The sequence below is a fragment of the Coturnix japonica genome, chromosome 12 (genome assembly GCF_001577835.2).
Source record: "Coturnix japonica isolate 7356 chromosome 12, Coturnix japonica 2.1, whole genome shotgun sequence".
NCBI classification, from domain to species: Eukaryota; Metazoa; Chordata; class Aves; order Galliformes; family Phasianidae; genus Coturnix; species Coturnix japonica.
This window is the reverse complement of record NC_029527.1, coordinates 2,400,111-2,422,933: the sequence shown is the minus strand read 5'-3', so window position 1 is coordinate 2,422,933 and position 22,823 is coordinate 2,400,111. Positions and strand designations below refer to the sequence as shown.

Sequence of the window (22,823 nt, the reverse complement as noted above, 5' to 3'; positions counted from 1 at the left end):
TGCCTGGGGTTGTTAAGACCAAAATGCAGGACCTGACACTTGGCCCTATTGAAACTCATACAGTTTACCTTGGCCCATCAATCCAGCCTATCCAGGTCCCTCTGTAGTGCCCTTCGCCTCTCTGTCAGATCAACACTCCCTCCCAACTTGGTGTCGTCTGCAAATTTACTGGGGATGCACTCCATCCCCTTATCAGGATCATTAATAAAGATGTTAAATAAAAGATAAGTTGACTTCCTTTAAAAGGTTACAAAACCAACTGATGAAATGAGAGACCATCACGTGCCAAAAGAACTTTTTCATTTTATAACATTATAGAAGTTTAAAATAAATGATACTGCTAACATAAAAAGAAATAGAAGAAGGAAAGAAGCCAGTGAGCTTCTGTAAAGTCACATCTGTTCCATCAATAACATCAAACTTTACTTTTAATTCCTAGACAGCCAGGTACTAAGGCACAAAAAATAATGACCGTTCCTGTCCTTTCCTACTGTTCACACACAAAGTACTGATGATTCTGCCCTGCCCAGAGGGGAGGACAGTTTCCAAGTTGACGCTGTGTGTATCTTACAGGAAAACTGCACAGAAATATGAAACCAGGTTACGGAGATCTACCTGAAATCCTTCAATATGTTGTTTATAGAATGCACGGGGAAAACATGAATTATACATAGTAGAGAGATACAATGGCATTAAAGTAATAATTCACACCACAGTATTTACTTTATGCAGTTTTTACGAACGTAAAAATTATGATTACCACAAAGAAAAGGACAGACATCCTGAGTTTTTCTACCCCTGACAGCACCAATCAAAGGAATTCCACTCAAACACAACCAGTGAGTTGTGCAGTGTTTGTCTTCTTGGAATTCATCAAGAGCAACTCAAAGATTTGCCAGTGGACACATATAGCACAGTGTCAAGTTTAATGGATCTTTATAAAGATATAGTGGTAACTGAGAAGTCTTTGAGCTTGAGACCTCAAAATGGTAATAAAGATAAAGCATCATCTGTGAATATAGAGCAAATGATCTGATATCCAACACTTCTTGGATTCAGATCCTTCACTCCCTGCCTCACTCACTCCACCCCTCATCTCTAAATAACCATTTCCACATTTATAAACTCTAATCTGATCCCCATGGAGATCTCTCTCAGATCTCCTACACTATCCTTATATAAAATGTTGCCTCTCTCTCTATCAACACAATCATCTCAAGCTCAACAAGACTACAGAGATGTATATTTAGCTTTAAAGAATGAAAGTTAGCACAGCTTATGTTCAGTTATATCAGCCCAAAAAACGCTTAAGTGAAGTACTAAGCAATTAATTTGTGCTAAACTTCAGGCTGCCTCAATTACATTCCTTAAGCCAGATATTTAAATCTTCATTTGACACTTCTACCTAAAAACAACTCAGATACGTTCTCAAGAAATGCCCTTTATCCACCCAGCAACCCTACTGCTCACACCTCTGGTCCCAACTGCTGACCATCAAGGTCTCCAACCAGGACAATGCTTCCGCTGACCTCATTCCTACTCCTCACATTGAAACTACTGAAAATAAATATTCATTTTAAATATTACCTCAAAGAGGGTAATATTCTTCCTACAACAGCTGAGATGCTCCTGAAATCCACAGCTCCAGCATTAAGGCTTTTGTTGAGGGTTGTCTTCTGTTTGTTTTCCTCCTGCCATCTTTTCCAGTTGTATTGCTCTTCAGCTATGAGCACACACTGATTTGGAGAGCTTATTTTATGTATATGGCCACTATTTAAACATAAAAACTACAGTGAAGAGTAGCATCCCTGCTTTCTGAAAAGAAGGACTTCCAAACTTACTGGTTCATGAACTATCTACCAGTGGCAGCAAGAGCTCACCTTCTGCACCACCACAAAGTGATATTCTCCACAACCCCAGACTGACAGTGCATTGCCCTCACCTCTGCCTGCTGCCCTCTCATCTGCCTGCCCACTGCCAACACGGGCAGCTCTAGGGCCCCATGTGAGCTGCTACCATGGAACTGTGATGAGGCTGCAGAGAGAGCAGCTCCTTGCAACAGCAACAAATCAGGCCAACCCGCCATGGAGAGGAACAGCCTGCAGGAAGGCATTAAAACTGTGCAGACAGAACTGGGAACTGCCATTTCTGCACACCCCTTTGAAGTGTACCACTAGTGACGTTAGTACCACAGTTTAGAATCCTCTGCTCCATAAACATAAAACTCCCCCAGAAAAGATGAGTAACAGACCTATTAAACATTTTGAACTGAAACTACATAGAATACACTGCAATGCCGGTGCCCAGACTGCTGCTCTCATTGCATTTCTCTACAGAGCTTAGAACTTGCATTTTATTGGTTAAGACAGGTACCCTGATACAAAATCCTTGGCTTCTAGCTACAGGACTCTGCTTAAAGACAGACAAAGATAGAAGCAAGAAATCTTTATCTCTGTCCTTTGTTTCCAATTAACGCTAAACAGGAAGGAAAGGAAAACATAAAAGCTTTTATAATTGTTTCAGTGCAGATTTCAGGAGAAATATCTAGACTGCAAACTCGGCTATTGTGGTTGGAAACCCCCAAAACTGGCAGATAGGGCACGGGGGAGTTCCTCCCCCCGCCTCCCAGTGGCACCTTTATGTATTTCCCAGCAGCTTGACCTATTTCATCCCTGAAAGAAAATTTAGACTAAGGAAACATGATAATCCCTCTTCCAAAAAAAATGCAAGCATTGCTAGATAAAAGTGCACGTTACTTGGGATGGTTTTACAAACTTTTTCTTTCTTGTACTGTATTCCCTCTTTGAATGCACAGGTAATGCACAAGAGAAAGTGATATCTACCAAGAAAAAATTCTATTTCCCTCTTCACTTCAGTTAACCTCTGCAGTGTTGTTCCTTCCAGGCACTCCTGCCTGGTATGAGACAACAAACTTGCACTCATATAACAGAGGTGTGAATGGTTATTGCTAGGTGATTGTCAAATAAGTGATAAACAGTTTAAATAGCCAAATCTTTCCACAGGCACAGGAACACCACGGAAGTAAGAAAAGAAAAAAATGCAATCTGGTTCAAGGTCCCCTTTTATTTGGATGCGGCTTCATTGATGCTTGACTGCACTTTTTACTTCCTGTACCTATGGCAGAGAAAGTGAATATCTGTGTTTTTTTGCAGAGCAGTGAGATGGCAACTCCTATTTCCTTAATTAGCCATTTGGTAGTGCACAGTGAGGGCTTGGAAGACTTACAGCTCTGACCCACGATGCTAAACCGACTGACGTCAGGTGAATTTAGGTCATGAAAGTGTTAGTGAAGGAGAAGAAAATCCTGTATCTCGTTACTCTCCTTGAAACAGCAGCCACACATCAGGGGCATTATTTTCCATCTTCCATCCTGTACTGTTGTGGTAATTTGGATTTTCTTCAACTCAGCTGAGCAAGTGTGGGGGAGGAGGAGGAGGAGGAAAAGGTACTAATCTCTCTAGAAAGCAGCACTTGATACCAAGTGTGTAGGTGATAATGACTACTTCTAGGGAGCTGACATAATACCAAGCATTTACAGTATAGTGAAACTTTACTGTAATAGGAGTGAAAGTCCAATGAAGCGATTAATTCATGATTTTTATTCTATCACACCACATGAGAGCCACAATATAATTAACTCTGAAGTGACTCTACAGTTGTTCACATATCCACAGTGAGAAATGGCATCATCCCAGTTTGATGTCCAGAAAGCAGAAAAAAAAAAGGTATATTTTTGCCTTTCTTCAATTCTCCAGGACTGGAAACCTCAGCTATTAAATTAAAAATAGTATGAAAGAACACACAAACACAGAAGAAACAAATTTTAAATGAATCAAAACTATATGAACAGTCCCCAGCTCCCACACGTCATAATTATGATAAAACCATCCTAACAGGATAAGAAAGCTGCAATAACTTTATTTATACACAAACAGTTGTGCAGCTATAGACATGACTCACACACACGAAATAAGGAGAAACCATCAACATAGCCATGACTACACTTTAGGTCTCCACTTCAAATGGCAATTATATTATCTTTCACCTTTTTACACATGCACTAAACTCACTACCTTGGACCATCCCTACTCTCAACACACTAAGAAACATCCCAGTTTTTACCACACCCCCCTCGCTCTCCCAAGTCTGGACCAGAACATATTTGCACAAAGTGTGCCAAAGATATAGTACAAAACTAAAAATTAACTAGGAGCATGCAACTTTGTACAGCCTACCATAAATGCCACTGATGGTGCAGCAATACTATCTGAACCATGTCCTCTTTTGAAATCTACAAATGTTTGCTGGAGAATTGTGTATTTCACCATAGCAAATCTCAGCTTGAGGTTTGCCAAGTAAAAATACTAACGTGAGGCACTTTGCTAAAGCAGGACTTGTTTTGAGGTAGAAATTTGCTGTAATCCTGCTTATTTTACTGTTCAAATATTGTTGTGTTTTTTTCCCACGATACTGGCCTCCATTCTTTACTCCCCACTTGGATGTCTAAATTTTTATTGTACCACTGAGTTATTTGGCACATGAAGAATGAGGTTAAGTAGTAAATGATTACCTTATCTTTGCAAGATGAATTAGGCCTAGGCACAAAGGTGCCAAAAGTAATTATCGCATTAGAGGTGGCCACATAAGAATCACAGTTAACCTCTGCGCAACTACTATGCATAGAGCTGTACAGATGCTGGTGTTAAAATTACATACAATCTAATGGTATGTTTGCTGTCCCTGGAAAGAATGGAGCAAATCTCCAAATAGTAAAACCCAAACAACCTGAATCTTCTGATCATGTTCTTTTAACTTTGGATTGGCTGCTGAGGAACAGCACTTCAGGCCCCCAGCATCCCAGAACTTTCCATCCAATCTCAGTCAGTTCTGTGTGGCTCAGAGGCCCCTTCCATCCTAGAGTTGGAGTTGCAGCCTATGCCCATCTCATTATTTGTAGAGCTCGTTTGCCCCCAAAAAGGACTCACAGCAGCTCAAGGCTGAGTACAAGGCAGGACTGAGAGCATGACTAGATTGGACTTGAAACCACAAAGGCTTTTATCTCAGCTGGTGTTGTGATGGAGCAGCGGTCTGATGGACATGCTCTTGTCCACATCAATCCCACCAAGCCTTGCAGACATGACAGGGTAAATAATTATCTTCCACAAGGAGGTAATTATTCTATTGACAGTGATTCTTAACTGACCACAGTGTCTCTTCAAATTCAAGCCATTATAATGAACTGTAACGCCCCAGTAAAGAAATATACATGGAGTGCACATTTACCATGAAAGATCAAACATAAATCACTTCAGCCCAGAAAACTCTATGGTTTGTACAGGTGACAAAAAGTAAATTTTCTGTGTCTCTCAGAAGTTACAGACCTGTTTTTCTGGTCAGTTATTTGGCAAATATTATCTCAATATCTTTTATTTAGTGCTGCTGATGGAGCCATATGCTCCCAGTCAATATTAATATTTCTTCAGCGCCATGTGTTTTGTACCGCATGTTTATAAGCACTGTCTACATTGGTTTAAAAAAGCAAGAAGAAAAGAACAGGTTGGCTGCAATCACTGCCATGCTTCCCAGCAAGGCTGTTAAAAAGGTTCCCTGAATCCTATTTCAAAGAACCCAAATTTAAAATTGCTACACTAATACACACTGCAATATTGTAAAAAGAAATAGCGCAGGAAAGACTTAGAAACTCACTTTTTTCCTAAATCCAAACCTTCTTTCACCCATTTAGGATGCACGTATGAATCCATATTCAAAACACAGGAGCACGTTGACTACATCAGCCACTTTCACAGCACAAAGGATTTATTTGCTTCTCTGAGCTCCCTCCCTCTTTGTTCACCTTTAAATATTTTGTCAGAATACATATTTACTACAACAAATATGTCTTGAATGGAAGAACAACTGTGAAAAGAACTGGAATACAAAAAGTACCAAAGGAAGTACTTGTGACAATATTTCTGCACAGAACTGGAGCTACCATCTGTTCACAAACAAGTGAATATTCATAACTGACTGGTCAAACAGTACAAATGCATTTACTTCATGTACTTCACCAGGACTTCTGCCCATACTGAACTGCTTTCACAGACTATAAGTGAACAGAAACACAGTTCTAGAGAGATTAAACTAAACCCTTAATACATAACGTTCATAGTCTGAATGAAAAAGCCAATGAATTGCCTACTGAAATAATATTTTTTGGACATCAGTTCTTCCTGCATTGAGAAATTTGGATTATTTCCTGATAACCAATGAGGAACAAATCCAATGTAATTGAAGTTTCATTAAATCCATTCATTTTTCATTCAAACCTGAAATGTATGTATGTATATATATATATATATATATATATATATAGAATGCGTATTAAAGGAAAATTGCATCTTAGTTTTAGGGCTGTGTTCATGTATTTTAGAGTTATCTATTATCATCACTTGATTTCACTGTGACACTGAAGTTTTACACAGGACTTCCATTTGCAGATAATGCCCGCAGTAACAAAAAGGGCTGCTAACCAGTGCAAGATGTACATTTCCATACAAAGTCCCATTTTCTAACAAGTCCAGCTTTTCTGATTGACTTCTCTGAAATCTCAGCTCCACAAAACCCTCCTTCATGAACACAAAGGAAAAATCTGTCCCTTACTTTTTTTCCCCACTTATTCCCCCAAGAAGCATGAGAGCATAAGCAGATCTTATCTTCTGCCTCGTTGCATTATCTTTATTTCTGTTTTAGCAGGTATGGATTATTTTCTCATCAGACACGGCAAACAACCAGGGCTTAAAGCCAAGGGTGAGTTCTGACACAATCCACAGCATTTCCTCCATTTCACAGTTAGCTGATCACCATTCACACTCCTGAGCTCTCTCCTCATTTTTCCCTACTGTATGTTCAAAGTGTGCTCTAAATAAATCCGAATGACAGACCCCCTGATCAAGTTTTATGGATTTTCATTTAAATAGATAGGTGGAGGAGGTATATAAACTAGCATTTTCCCATCCGTTTTATGTAAAGCTGTATCTAAGACGATGTGTGCACCACCAAAATAGCAGTTCAAAATGAATCATCCATAGCAGCTTCCAACTTCTTGTAACAAGGATCAAACTGCTAGTGCAAAAACTTTGGAAATGCCTTATAACAAGATACAGCATTACGTAAACACAAAACAACTTAAATATATATTTAAAATATTCTTTTTTTAATGTATAGTATGAATATTACCTATTTTATTCAAATTTGAAAACAGAATTAATGAAAGCCTCGTAGCAAACAAAGTTTAGGAAGAAAAAAGGAAGCACTACCACAAGGGTCATGACTTATGCAGCAAATCACAGGATTAAAATGAGACTCCAGATGGAAGACAACTCGAGCTTTTCTTAAGCAAGTTTTCAATCTTACTGGACCTCAGCTGCTGATGAACTACATCAGTGCACAAATGAATAGGCACATAAATGCCCATGTGTATTCACAGGTATGCATGTATGGGGAAAAAAAACAAGGAAGAAGCACAAAGTTTATTTTATTTGCTCAATATTCTAAATGTTTATCATCATTCCAGAGAACGTTCTATTTCTGCCATTCTTCTTTCACTTACAAATTGCAATAAAATGATTCTTTAGGTTTGCAGAGCTTTTTTTTCCCTCCCTTCTCCTTTTCCTTAACTTTTCACTTTACTAGTGTGTATTTCCTAAACATTAATTCAAATTCCACGAAGCCATGACAGAAAATTCTCTTATCCTTAATAATCTTGTCTTAACTATTGCAATCTCCTTCACTTTAATGTTTGTAAATCTCAATTTGCTATCCCTTAATTCTATACTAAAATGCTCAGCAAAACAACTGTGCTGGTTTGCAGCATCCTTTTTTAATTTTTTTTTTTTTTTTTTTTTTTTTTCTATTTCTTTTCTTCCCACAACTGCATAAAACAACAAGTCACTGCAGACTCTTCCATGACCATTAACCTGGACATATACATGCCTCCTTCTGCAGTGATGTCCCTACCTGCTCGTTTAGCACAATCTTGAGCAACCACAAGCCATTCTCTGCTTAAAGACAATCCCACTAACCTACACAAACCAGCAACCAAACTCTGTTAAATCACTCTTCAAATTCCAGTGGTTCTCTGCTGACCATTAATGAGCCGTTCAGGATTATCACAAACTCTGGTTCAAATGCAACTACCACCCCAGAAAGTCTGTTGTGAACTGTTTACAGGAACAAGAAGTTCTCTCGCTACTCAAAGTCCTCCCATAAGGAAAGGAAACTGGATATAATTATTTGCTTATTTTCAGAAATGCTGCTTCATAGGATTTGGAGAAAAGCTTATGAGAAAAATGAAGATCCAGCACCACCCACAATCACACCACCTTGCACAGCTTTATTTTTATTTCATCCATAAAGCACACTGACAAGTAGAAATGTGTGCACGCTAAAAGAAGTAAGGGAGGAAACAGAAGAAAGAGTTTAGTTGTTGAAAGTTACGTCTATGCCCGTTGGGCACAGATTTCATTTCCATTTCAGTACAGTTTCTCAAGCAAGGCTGACAGAGACATTTACAGTAGTGAATCATGCTACTCCAGCAAGGCTGTGTGCCACGTCTCTGGGGACCTGTGGAACGGTGGGAAAAGGAAGAATTTCTCAGAAGGAGGTTTGACGAAAATAAATAAATAAAAAATATTAGAAGCAAGAGAGTAGCCCCAGCTCATGGGAATAAGGCTGGCATGCCAGAAGTGACAAAGATTATAGGGAGAAGAAGGGGCCCTTCCATCAAGATCATTCTTAACAGCCTTTTGAGTACTGCTAAGGACTCTTCCAGAAACACCTAGCAGAGGCAGTTTATAATGTCTATATGGACTCATTTCCCTTCAAGTTGCAATTTACACTTCAGGGGCAAGGGTTTGACTAGAAGGAGTAACAAAGAAAATAAAGAACAAGTAGGAAGTTATTCTTCATTCTCTTAGTTTTTTAAAAATACCGTTACTTGCTGGTAACCTCACTGGCAAATACTAGTTGGTCTACTGCATGCCAGACAGCAACAGTTCTACCTGTGGTACCAGCTCATCTCCAGTACATTGCTCATGCCAGCTGCTGCAGCAGAATTCAGCACAGAGAACCAAACCCATTTCTTTTCTCTCCTCCTACAGTTTTCAAGCTATACATCTGCTGTTGCTAAGTTCTTTTTTTTTGATGCTGGAAATCCAGTACAATTTACAAGTGCCTCCCATATATACATATGCTGCTTCTTATCACACTAATATTTCCATGGTCCTAATTCTTGTTCCAGATGATACTGATAAAGAAACTAGTTAATACAGATGAGGTGCTGGAAAGCTGCCCCTGTGGTACAAACACAATTCTATTTTTAAATTGGAGGTGGAAAAAAATCATTTAAAGGACAAGGGTAAAATATTGGCATTTATGATGCAACAGTTAGTGCAATTCATGGTTCTCTTCTGATCTGTAGTCTGTTTCTATGAAAATTTAACAGGTAGTGGTAAATCTCTGCTTACATTCGTCTTAAAAAAAATCTCAAAGGTTCTAAATAAAAAGGTGCAAAAAATGACATTAAGAAAATGTTTATCACATTCTGAATAAAAAGCTGTAATCTTTTCTAAATTCCACCTCCATTCAGACAAATCACTTTGAACTGCTCCTCAGCATTTGCAGTGATCTTTCGTTCCCAGGGAATTAAAAAAAATACATGAAAAAGTTTTCCAATGCATTCTGTTGCACTTAACTTCATATCAGCTCAGTTCTGGTACCAGGATCTGGCACAGAGCGATTTGGGCTGAGGTAAAATCAGCTAGAGGCAGCAATTTGCACAGCTATCAGATGATTAAGCTTTGCAGGACACGCAAATGATATGTAGATATTCCATAGCAGCTAATCAAAACTAAAACTTGAGAAAGCAGCAAAAAGCTCATAATGAAGAAATACATTCCACCACAGGTGGCAGGAAATTGCAGCTTCTGATAGCAAGTGTTACAGGGCTCAAAGCAAAGAAAGAAAATTAATATAAGCACAAAGGAGAAGTAGTGATAGGACCAAAAAACCTCAGAGCACTCTCCAAAAATCCTTCACAAGAGTCAAGGAAAAGCTTGCATTTTCTGTAAGACCTCACATGGAAACATACTCTGAAACATTTTGTAAGCTTAAGTAGCTGGATGCAGACCGTGTGTAGCTTGCATACACAAAAAGCAAAGCATCACTCCACTCAGTACTGAAGCACTGACATCTGCAGAGGAAGATTACTGAGAAATCTCAAACCAGGTCTAAGAATAAGTCACTCAGCCCACCAGAATACACAGTGCCAAGGACACGATTGAGAACCTGAGACATCAAGCCTGTATCTGAGGTAGCAAGGTGCGTAGATATGAGGAGCCCGTCACAGGGGAGCATGGCCCTGCTGCCCTCCCTCCCAGTCCTTCTGCTTTCTGCCACCTCAGGCAAAGAGACATGGGAAGTGCAGTGGATGACACAAAAAATGGGCAAGGTCCAAAAAAGCGTTCAAGAATGATAGTAATATTACTGGCTTTGATGAACTCTCCAGGGAAAAAAATTGATAGGACTTCAATAGAAGATGATTAGATCAGTCTGAAAGCAAATTGAGAATTTTTCTACTTTGCACAGCTGAATGAAGTGGATGGAACTCTATCAGCCATGGATAATAGCAGGCAAAACACACACTTAAAATTTGAAGCAGATTAATAAAATACGTCAGCAAATGTAGATTCTAATAGTAACAAGGAATGAGTGAACTGTGGTTTTGTTTAAAAAGAGCTAAGCCTGACCTCAACCAGGAGCTCAACTTACTGGGCAGGCTGACAAAGAGCCTCAAAGTCACTGAGGAGAAACTCCCGTGCCTTAATAAAACCAGCTGGGGGTGTGAGGGGGCTGGTTTCTTGTCTCTGCAGGATGCATTTGCTTGGCAGTTTCTCCCTGAAAAAGGGCAATTTAACACAGGAATCAGTGAGAAAGCAGATGAATTGGCGAAGTGGGCTCAGGCAGGGTCAGGAAAGGAAATATTCGCTCTTCTGTAAGATCAAAAGAATTAAAAAATGCAAAAAAGCCGTTTTTTACCTTCAGAAAGGCATTTACCATGCCTTTAAGGGGTAAATGCAGTATGTTATATGTGTCAAGCAAGATTTGGCACATAGCATTTGAAACAGTGAATAAAGACAAACGTTAACACATCTCCTTTGTGACATTTAGCTTCTACGTATTAGCATTTGAATTGTACTCAGCGCTCTGTGGTGTCACATTAAGGAAATACATTTGAATGCTTTGTACAGAAAGGAAACGAGTAAAAAGCATTAACCTGGGCTGTGAGAGCTCCAGCAAGAGACAGAAGTCAGAGGAAATCCAGTAACATACTTATAAAATCTGTAGGATGAAAAAGTCTGCCAAGAAAAAAAATAGAAAGCAACAAATAGCAAATGTGAATTCCACGTTTTTTTTTTTTTTTATATCGACGGTGTCTATTAACTGACTGCAAGCAATTTCTCCTATTAACAACCATTGCTTCCAGGTCAACATAGAACCCGGCCATTTGCAGCTCCTCCCCAGAGGATTTACCCAGAGAAGGAAGATATGTGGGTATGTGTCCCCAACTGCTGCAAGTTTACTGAGCAGAAGTCTGTAGGTTTACTGAGCAGAAGCCCTGTAACAGAACCAGAAACTCTCTTCTGTTATTCTCTCGCTGAATATAGTTATGTTGCAATTACCACTACAGACCTCTCAAAATAACAGATTTGAAATAAAGCCTTAATGGTATGATTATAAAATGTAATTGACTTAAAATAATAAACTCTCTACATTTGCACACTCTGAATCAATGACACCACACTGGCATCTAAAAACTGAAAGAAAACAATATATTCCTCTTCCCCTTAAAAAGACAGGACGTGCTCCCAGGAAAGTAACACAGAAACAGATGGACAGGACTCTGTGACATCAAACCTAAGAAAGTAATTTTGTTGGCACATACAGGATCACTAGGGGTGAGCTGACGTACAATGCGTGCCCATCACCACTATGCTGAATGCAGTAAAATAAGAGTAGGAATAACATGTTTTGCTGGTTTTTTTTCCTCTAACGTAGACAGAGTAAGTTAAAAAAGCAAAAGGTCATGATAATTCCTTGAACAGACAAGTATACCATTCACTTCCCCAGTGCCTTGCACATACAGCTCAAGATGAAGCCATTTCTCTCCAGCTTCTTCATTCTCAATTATAACTGCAGTTAATTTCTAATAAGTATAGAAAAAACATAGCAGCCTAAAGGATCTCCCTTAACAAACATATATCAACTTTAAATCAACTTCTGCACATCCCTGAGAGGAAGAAGTGTTCTAAAGACAGTGAAAGATATTCAGAACTACAGCAGGATAGCGAGATGGGGTATTCTAAGCTTCCTATGTTTATGTATTAGACAAACAGCAAACGTGATTGTCTTTCTTTTCCTCCTATCAACATACTTATCAATCTCACAGCCACAATGGAAATATCTTCACTGTAGTCATAAAGCAAATTTGTTCAGATATCTTGTAATTATCAACACTGAAAGTCATCTTATATTTTGCCATAAAATTTAGGAGTCAATGCTTATTATTTTTTCTTTAATCATTCTACTATCTCATAAGCCAAGTCTTCATTTAAGTAGATAGCAAGTGCTATTTCCCCTTTTCTATAATACATTTCAACCATTTATTGTTCAACAGAAAGTCCAGAACAAATACCTGCCTTCTCCTTTCACTTAGAAAATTATGGAACATTTATCTCTTCAGAGCAAGCTGGGTATCTTCATTTTAACATATGTATAAAGCTCATTCAGCCCCACACTTCCTGACTCTCATTTATGTCTTCTGACATTTGAATTATTAACTATGAGGCCGACACTTTACCTGTGCAATTTTCTTTTGCAGTTAAGATGATGCATTTTTATCAAGAACAAAATTTTCAGTGTGGAAAAATACTGTCTACATTAAGTAGAGAGGAACCATTAGTAAATCCAAAGTCTTGGGGTGCTGAGAGAGAGAGAGCAAGGAAACAAGCTCTATTGGAGCTACAGTGGTAAAGGTGTCATTAAGTGGCACTGCATTCTCTGCACTTGCTTTACATTCCCAGCCTTGTGTTTCATTTCAGCAGTGGCCATTACATAATCCATCTTCAATGCAGTCAAGTGCTGCAATACATTTGTCACAGTCACTAATCCCACACTTTACACAACTCAGTGTAAAGAGAAAGTAGATTGATCTTGCAAAATAAGGGAACCTCTCCTTAGACGATCTGAAATCCTAAAATAGCATTGTTACATGGAAGGAATCTCTGATCAGTACAACCGTAAAGTAAACTGAGCACTTCTTCCTTGGCTGGTGACATTAAACTGAAAATCACAATCTTATTTATCAATACCAGATGAACTCTTTGGGAACTTCCTCTGCAATTCTCAAAGCTTTCTATTATATTACATGTTTGAATTTTTGGAGAAAGAGAAACTACATACAGTACTGTCGTCTTGAAAAATGCAAGAGCGCGTCGCAAATTGGGCTCCGAGTCACAAAACCAGCTGGGTCTTTTCTTGGGTTGATCAATCAGTCTTGATTTCAAAACAGAAAAAAAGAGAAAAGAGGTAATTAGACTTGACAAACCTCAGAGAATTAAACAAATTATTGGAACAAACAAGAGGACTGATCTAAAGGACAAACTGAACTAAAGAAAACATCCAGTGTCATAAATAGTTACAGACATAACCCAGTAGAATAATATGATTAAAAAAGTTCAGTGACCAACAGTCTACCTGAAGAGCACAGAACAATGAGCCTCAGCCCCAACTATCCAGTCTTAGCCAATTATCAGCACTGTTGCCTTAGACTCACATACATAAATAAGCAGTATTCTGGTGCACACAATCCTTTGAAGATTTTCAACTTGTTGTATTTTTATCATTTTCAAAAATAGATAGCATATTGAAAAAGCCAAGCCTGAACCTGCAGCACATCAAGCTGCACAGCTGCTCCAGAACAGCTACTCCTTGAGATTAACAGTCAGCATTCCCGGGGCAAATGCAGAACGTTAACCAAGAGGGAGAGGATAAAGGGCTGAAAGTGGGAAGGAAAGCTGAAAGCCAAGAAACAGATGAGAAGAAAGAGGCAAACAACAAGAGAAACAGACAGCACTCATCACATAAGGTTCAGAGTCTCCTGCTCTGCCCTGTATGTGAGAGGGGCAGGAAGAGAAAATGCAAAAGAAATTTTGTGTGTGTGGCATGAGATGCTACAGGGGAGCAGCTGCAGAGGATGACAGACTGGCTGCGGGCTGCCAGAGCATAGGGGACTCCATGCACATCTGACAGGGGCTGTCTGCATGTGTGAGATGTGAGAGCAGAAGAGATGGGCAGAAGGTGGCAGAGGTGGGGGAGAGTCTCCTAGTTTTCTCTGCAGGACATAAGAACCTGGAAGCATGTAGCTCAGAGACCTTTACGTCTATATGTTGAAGTCATTTTGAATGAATGACATTCTGACTCGCAAACAGAAACTCAAGAAGGCATATTAACATCACAGGCAGCATTCTGCAAGGAAGAGGTCCTGCTGGACATAAGTGTTCTTTATGCAAACATTTCAACACCACACCATAAAGACAGGTTTAAAAACATTCCATTTGCAAACATAGGGTTGTTAACGCCCTTTGAACTCTACATGGAACATCTTTTATTATCCACAAAGATTTCCCCACACAACACCAGCAACACCACACCTGCTTCTCCTTGGATTAACAGCTCAGAGTGAGCTTCCCCAGGGCTCTGCCCCTGAGATCAAATACACCGAGAGATACCCTTGAGATAAATATCTGTGTGCATATCTTAGTAATTTTTTAACTCCAAATAACTCCTTCGGTTTTGTGCACAATGAAGTTTTCCAGTAAGTGCTTTGTCCCTTTTCTCATCAATTTTCAGAAACCAATTTGCCATTACGGTAACAAAGACGGAAAGAGCTGAAATGAAAGAACACATTGATTGTGCATGCTAAAATCCAAGAACTTAATTATAACCCAGACATAAAAGTTTTTACCTACCAAAGCATACAACTATTAGGACAGGTTTCCAGCCAAGCCCTTACTGTCAGAGTACACCACCAGGTGGCAAGATTGCAAAATAAAGATCTAAAAACAACGGCACCATTCCGGTAATGCACTCTGTAAGCACTGCTCCAAGAACCCCTATCTGGGGAACAAATGCTTTGTGAGTACTTCGCCAAGTGCTTAAATCCTCCTCGTAAGGCTCCATAAGACAAAGTGTTTTAAAATTGCTTCTTCACACTTTGTGTAGCCAATTTACTTACAATTACGTTAGTTAAACTCAACACAGAATTCCTATTAGATGAAATAGGGAATTGTGGCCACCAGCTGTACTTCTGTAAGGAGCTTCATCTTTTGACCATTTTCCTCTTGCTCTTACTGTCCCAAAGACCTATTTTACCTTTACCTAAAATATTTACCTAAAATATTTTGTGACTGCACAGATACATGAAAATATAACTCAACAAAGATAGACAATAAAATTATCTTGCTACAAGAAAAAAAAATTGCACAAAATACACCTGTAATCAGCAAATTGTTCTTCCTATCATTTTTTAATTCCTCATGTTATACCCTAATTACCTGCAAACCAAGAGATACAACAGCTACTTTTAAGATCTACCATCACAAGAGTATGTGTCACACACAGATGAACCCAGTTTAATGATCTTAATCTTATATACAGTATATTTTACTTTGACATTTTAATCCAAATGTGGGTCTCAGAAACTTCTCTGAAATTAGTTACTGCAATGGGCAGTATGGCACAAAGGGCACAATGTGAGCACACAGCCCAGCATTATATATTTTCTCCACAAAAATTTATACACACATATCTAAATAAAAGGAAATAATTTTGGTAGTGCTTAATCTGCCATGCAAATAAACAGGTAACCAACTTGCACAGCTAAACAAGATGATGAACTCCTCCAGCTGACCCTGAGATACACAAGAAAATGATTCCAGAACTATTTTAGGCATCGTTTTTTCCCTTCCAATTGTAGTGTGGCATCTGCTTAATAATATACAGCTACACTTCACAACTGTTTAAAATATTGTCATTATCCCTTGAGCTATAAGAAATTACGTAGGTGTAAAATAATCAGAATGTCAAGTACATTGAATGTCAAGCATAAATAAGAACCAAAATTGGAATCTCTCAAAGATGCCAGCACTCCCACAGTTGGGGAAAAAGTGTTAACTTCGATAACTACCACCATGTGGGACTTGTGTTACTTTACGAAACAGAATTATTTGCCCTAATGACATGTAATAACTTGAACACTGATTTGGCATTAGAAAATATAAGTAAATATTATTTCAGTCAACAGAAAAACTTCCTGCACCAAAATGGAATTTTATCTGGAACTCTTCAATTCAGACAGTTCAGGATATTGCTACAAAAAACACAGGAGGGGAAAAAAGGAGGGATGAGTAATACATGAGCCTGTATTACATGGGAGGGCACCAAAAATATAAATGATAAAATAAACTGCCAAGTTATAAAATGTTTCTTCACTCTTCAGAAAGAAATAACCCACCAAACTTGTTCTACCCACTTTTAATTCTGGAGTCCAATCACATGAAAAAATTAAGCACTGTTTCATTTCCTCAGAGTATGTACATTAACAAATCATTGTAAAATGGAGCTATATACAATCTAAGATGGGTTGGAAGCTCTTTCAAGAAGGGAGTTTTTTTAACTAAGTTCATGCCTTACACCAGCAAAGCACAGTCATAACTGCAATTTAGGCTTCTGAATCAGAATTAAAGCATTTCAGAAAGTATCAGACCACTATGCACATTATCCTGTGATTACATGGCAACACCTATTACTAGCTGCTCAAGGAAAAAATCAAGCCAGCAGTCTGTCAAATAGCAAACTGCTGCTCTAACATTCACATTTTCTTCCACATTACCAATTTAATTTCCTATATGAAGCACAAGACCAAACTATCCTTGCAGGACATTCAGCACTTAAGAATGGCTCTACACAGAAGGTTTCAACTGAGAAACTCCTCGAACACTCAGTGGTGTTGGATGAGCTGTGATCCCATTGATGAGGTACCTAGATGCTCATGTTGAGGAGATTCACACTCTTGGATAGAAGCAGAATGGAAACTTTTCTCAGCTCTGCTTATCCCAACTTTACTACTTTCAGACATCGGGGTTCTCTTCTGAGAAAAGCAATAACAGAATCAATTGATTGACAAATGGAACAAGAGATATTGGACTCACCAATATTGGATAGCACCAAATCACTTTGTTTCAGCCACATGAAGCTGTCAGCTAGCAGTAATAATGAAATGGATTCTGATTTGATTTGCAGTCATCAAGGTTAAAATACCTCCCTGTAACTGTATTCTAGCTGCACACTCAGTAGGAAAAAGACAAAATGTGCAGTGGAATTGAAATAAGTTTTTCTCTGTTATAAAAAATGTATAGCATTCCATGCCCCCATCATGGTGTTTTTAAGAGAAAACTCAAGCTCATGAACCTATGCCATTCTACAATCAGTTTATAGAATTAGAGCAACAAGTATTTACTACCATGGATTAAGAAATAAAGGCTCTATTGACTGCTAGCACTTACTAACATGTCATTTCCTTTCTTTCAATAGCACAGTGATTGTCATTCCAACTTAAATCTATACTTTAATACAAAATGACAAAGAAAGTACGAAGTATAAGGGTATTTATAACAGCAGTTAACCCTAAAGCATTTGTTTATTTTGTTCTTGGACCAGTGAAATTGAATATAAATATAGGGGGAAATATATATATATTTATATGTATATATTTATATGTATATATATATATATATGCACACACACGCACACATGTAAAATTAGCCACTTCTGTACAGAAAAACCATACAAAATCCTCTTCCAGTGTTCAAAAACTCTCTCCAATGCACCTACTCTATCAAAAGCAATCTTACTGAGAGTACATAGACCTGATTTATTTCAGGAAACCAAACAAAAATAACAAGAGTGCCACCTATCCTTCCTTATGAATATTAGAACTTGCCATGCAATGTCCTTGCTGTAAAAATCCAGCAACAGAAAACCTGGCAGTTAAGAATGTATATATCTCACCATCTAGGTAGAAACATGTTTAAAAAGCAAAAAGGAAAAGAATGTGTTGTATGGAAAAGCAGGATGAAAAACAAATGGAAGAGGATGGTTTGGAAAATAAATCAATCTGTTTACCTATCATGAACATAAAGTCCACAGGATGAAAACTGAAGATATTTTATAAAGCTTCCAGCTGCAGTTTGGGCTTTACTAAAGGTCTGTGTGAACATACGTAGGTTTGCACGTAACACAGAATCAGCAAGCTTAATCTAAAACAAACTGTTGTGCACAAACAGCAACTGCCAGGCAAGACTGGGGCAGTGGAGCAGGGTGGACAGGGGCTTGTTTTCATTTGTATGAGATTATAGGAGTTATCTGAGTAATTCAGGCTGGTAACTCTGACCCTGAAAGGAAAATGAATACAAGTCCTTAAAAGCATGAAATAAACAAATAGATAAACACCTTATACTAGGGAGCAAAGTCAGTTTCCCTTTTCAGCAAAGTCAAGTCATGCTTCACATTCTGGTAGGGTAAAAGAACACAAATGAAGGAGTTTTATTTGGATCTGTGTATTTCAAACTATTAATTTCTAATAAATAGCTGTAGGATTTTGAAAACATCTTTCTCAGAAAGAGTCATAAGAAATCCAGGCCACTTTGAGAAATAAAGAAAGGCTTTGCTTTCAAGAGAAGTATGGTCAGCAGATGGAAAGCAGAGCAGGCTCAAGTGAGGCTGTCCCTCTGCGGCAGATCCTGGGCAGAGCTCCCCAGGCAGCTACATGTGCCCCAGGGCTCACATGTTCACAGGGAAAGGGAGCCACCACAATACAAAGCCAAGCGCAAACAAAAAGCCCATGCTCAAATGAGGAGGGTTAACAATAAGAAAGTGAAAAAAAGACTCAAGTATTCTGCACGCTAAGAATTATCTCCTCAAAAACAAAAAACAAGCAATGCTATGCTAAAGGCATCCTTACACAGCAGTCACCGTTGCCTGTGGGATGGATGAAAACGTCTCCCAAGAAGCAATTCTCATGTCAAGTGAGTAGCCATTGACAGCCCAACACTCACACTGAGCATCCATGGCAGAAGTGTACCATCAAGCACTGCTCACTCAACAGTTCTTCAATGGAAAGGTGTTCAGGATAGTTCAACAACAAGCTGAGTTAATGGAGATTCTTTCAAACCTGTCAGAATCCAACTCAATTTTAACACCAGCACTCCCCGAAGTACAAACTCGTAAAGCAAGGAGGAGGTCCAAATCATTCTGCAACCTCTCCAATGGGCAAATAAAAATATTAGTAGATATCAAGCTTTAAAAAGAAGATCTGCAGGAATAGTGCCATGGACAGATCTACAAAGAAAACAGAGAACGATCACTGATCCACTGGGGGAGTTTTGCTCTGGTGTTCTGTACCACATCAGCAAAGCCATACAGTATAATTACAGTACAATCAGAGCATGCATAGTATTTTAGTCTCATTCAATTCTATTTGGAAGCACATCCAAGATATTCTAAACTGTGCTCCAGTTACTGTTTTAAAAAAAATCTGCTGTATATTCTTCTGAGAAGTTTCAGAAGGATGCTATTAATAAGTATTGAAATAAATACAAAAAGGGCAGAAAAGCAGAAGTGTGGCAAATATTTCCCATTAACATGTGCATATGGTTTCACTCAAAACAAATTTGCTTGCAAAAAAAAAAAATATATATATATATATATATAAATCATGTTTATGTAATGTTAACTTGTTATATTACCAAGCTGACTGTAAGTTTGCAGTAGGGCCACTTTGATTTTACTGTAAAATTTTAAGCTGGAAGGGACAGAATTTAAATACATATGGAAATAATGGCTGTAAAATCCAGAGTGGGGAAAAAGAAAAACATTTATTTATAGGGGAGGAAAAAAAGTGTAGAATGTCAAGCCTGAAGAAAAAGAGGGAGCCTGGAATCCAGCTGCCCCTTCATGCAAAGATTTTTAAGACTTATTAATGATTTCCACCATTGTTCAAAGTTAATAAACCTGCTGTGCTGAGTTTCCCTTTTTGGCCCTCGCTTAATGTATTATGCACATGTAGAAGGGCGCACCTTGGCCTTTTCCCTTGTCCACTGTGCACAAATATAAGCACCTGCATGACTGAAGCTTAGCTCAGGATGAAAAGAAACAAACAAAACCACGTACACAAAGAAAGAAACTTTGAACTTATTAGCAGTAAGAATCAGAACTTAGCAGTTTAGCAGATGCGCTGTTACTCACTTGGTAATGCTGGCACCTGGGTGGGCCTGCTATTATAGCCCTGTCCTCAGGAGTATATCTGCATTATGGCTACAAAGTAAGTTACACCCATTTTGCACAAGTCTTAACATGAGAAAACTGCATAAAGAATTTAAGTGACTTAAGGGTCCCTATAAGGCAGCAGGGGCCAGGTATCCAAAAGAGATCATTTAGTCAGCTATGATACTGTAAATACTACCAAAGCACTGTTTGAGTGGCTGGCTGAAGCAGTATTTTTCAGCAACTTTTTTAATCCAGCTTCATGCCTGTATGAAATAAACAACATGAGTAGAGAAATCTGCTGTAAATGGCTTTTTTTTTTCCTCTTGGCATTTACTTGCTTTGGAACTTCAATTAGCCTTCACGCTTGGTGCGACTGAAGTGGAACTGATACGTGACAGCACTATGAATACTGCAGTATAGGAATGTTAGCAGCACATACATACACATTAAAGCGTTCCAAGCTATGGAAGGTTAATATTAGTTCCCCCAAGAACAGAGCAAGGCTGTCTAATTGCACTTTTCATCCCCAGGCAGCAGCCGGCAGTAGGTCTCTAAGCACTCCATCAGTGCAAGCTGGGAGCTACCTGCCACAGGGCACAAGGCAGAGCTGCTGCATGAGGGTAGGCACAGGTCACAGCTGCTCCTGCTGAACCCTCAGTCTGCTCCATGTGGCACAGAGAGTGCAGTCATTGAGGGAAGCTCACAAGACCTCTAGGGCAATACCTCTCACTGCCATGTAACATGCAACCACACCTGGGAGACCATGGAGGGACTCGCACTGGGCTGCCAGCACTCCTTTGTATCAACACTGCTATGGGGCTTTGTGGGAACCAAGGAAAGAAAGAGTGGCAAAATTAGACAACAGTTCAATAGATGAATTCGTTCTGCAGCTGCAATCAGAAGAGGCACAATGCACACCTACACTCCTCAGGCTGGAATGACATGAGTCTTTTGTCAGGAAAGGATCCTGCATATTTAAAGAGCAGTAAAAGATAAAACATGAGGAGGAATAGCAAATGCATGAAGCTCCATAGCAAATGTTCAATGGTGGAAGAAAAGCAAGTCTTCTACCACAAGTAAACGTGATTGCAAGGATATTTTCAGAGAACAATCAGCATCACTACTTTGTACAGTGGGAAACAGATGAGGTAAGTTAATCAGAAACTCCACACATATAATCATTTGCAAAATGCCCACAGCCCATCCTTCTATGTGGTGCTGGTTAAGGGCAGCAGTATTTTGCAACACCATCATTCCCACAGCTATCACCAAGTTCAAAGCTGCAAATCTTCCTCCAACTGAACTCAAGATTACTGCAAAGAACACTTCCAGGAGAGGTTGGTGGCCATGTCTGTGGCAGGAGGGTTGAAACTTGATGATCTTTGGGGTCCTTTCCAACCCAAACCATTCTATGATCCTATGAGAGTTTGCATTGCCTTGCTGTGTTGTGAGGGTGGTGGGAAGCATAGTGCTCCCCAGCACCACAGCAGCCCCAAGCAGAAAATATGCAAAGAGTCACCCCAACTCTTGGCTCCTTCCCATGGTCAGGCAATGGTCACTAAAGTCACAGGGCTCCTTGAGGCTTTTTGATCACATCCATGTGTAAAGCAGTATGTTCTGGATACCACACCAGAAGCTGTCTCTGAATAAACAAATAAATCTTAAATCTAAATCTCTAAATAAACAAATCTAGGTATTTTAAAAGGTTTTCGGCAAAACTTCATTCTGCCCAAGACAGCTTTCTGAGCTTCCAATGTCTTCGCAGCTGTTCCCATCTGCTCAGCAGAGATGCCTCTTCAATCCTTCTTCCTCAGACTACTCAGACACCAGCACAACAAACCCTTTCCAGCAAGCAGCTGCAGATTGCTGAAGGACAGTTTTACATAAAGCTCATCAGCTTGACCTGGCTATTTAATCACCAGTAATAACTTATGCATCTCATGCGAAACTCCATCCTATTCCCCACTCAGAACTATTGATCTTCTAAACAGCATTCCTAAGCCAAAATGAATCACTCAGAAATACCCAGTTCATTTATTTCCAATTACTTTAACCTGGCTCAGAAGAAGATAGGCAAATTGTATTGGCCTCTAACGCAAAGATTCTGTTCCAGATTTCTACTATATGAAAGAGTCTCTATTCAAGTAATCATACTTGTATCTACGCTTCCTTTGAAATTAGCACCTAAAACTAGAACACAAAAAAGGCAGTTTCCTTATCCTGTAAGCTTTTAACTCTTTGAGGGTTTGCTATAAAGGAGGCAAAGAAACTTAATACTACAGCAAATTAAAAACAACCCTCTTGACCTTGTTATAGGAAGAAAAAAAACCCATCCAGCCCAGCCAATAAGAAAAATCTTT

The 22,823-nt window shown here is 39.0% G+C and overlaps 1 protein-coding gene across 5 annotated transcripts in view; it reads right to left on the bottom strand.

The window, feature by feature from the left end:
• ATP2B2 (ATPase plasma membrane Ca2+ transporting 2) overlaps positions 1-22,823 on the bottom strand; it is a 319,480-nt gene that overhangs the window by 206,182 nt on the left and 90,475 nt on the right. For all 5 annotated transcript variants that reach the window (XM_032447214.1, XM_032447210.1, XM_032447211.1 and 2 more), the window contains exon 3: positions 13,540-13,632. The gene's annotated coding sequence lies outside the window, so the exon portion shown is untranslated. The remainder of the gene's footprint in view (positions 1-13,539; positions 13,633-22,823) is intronic.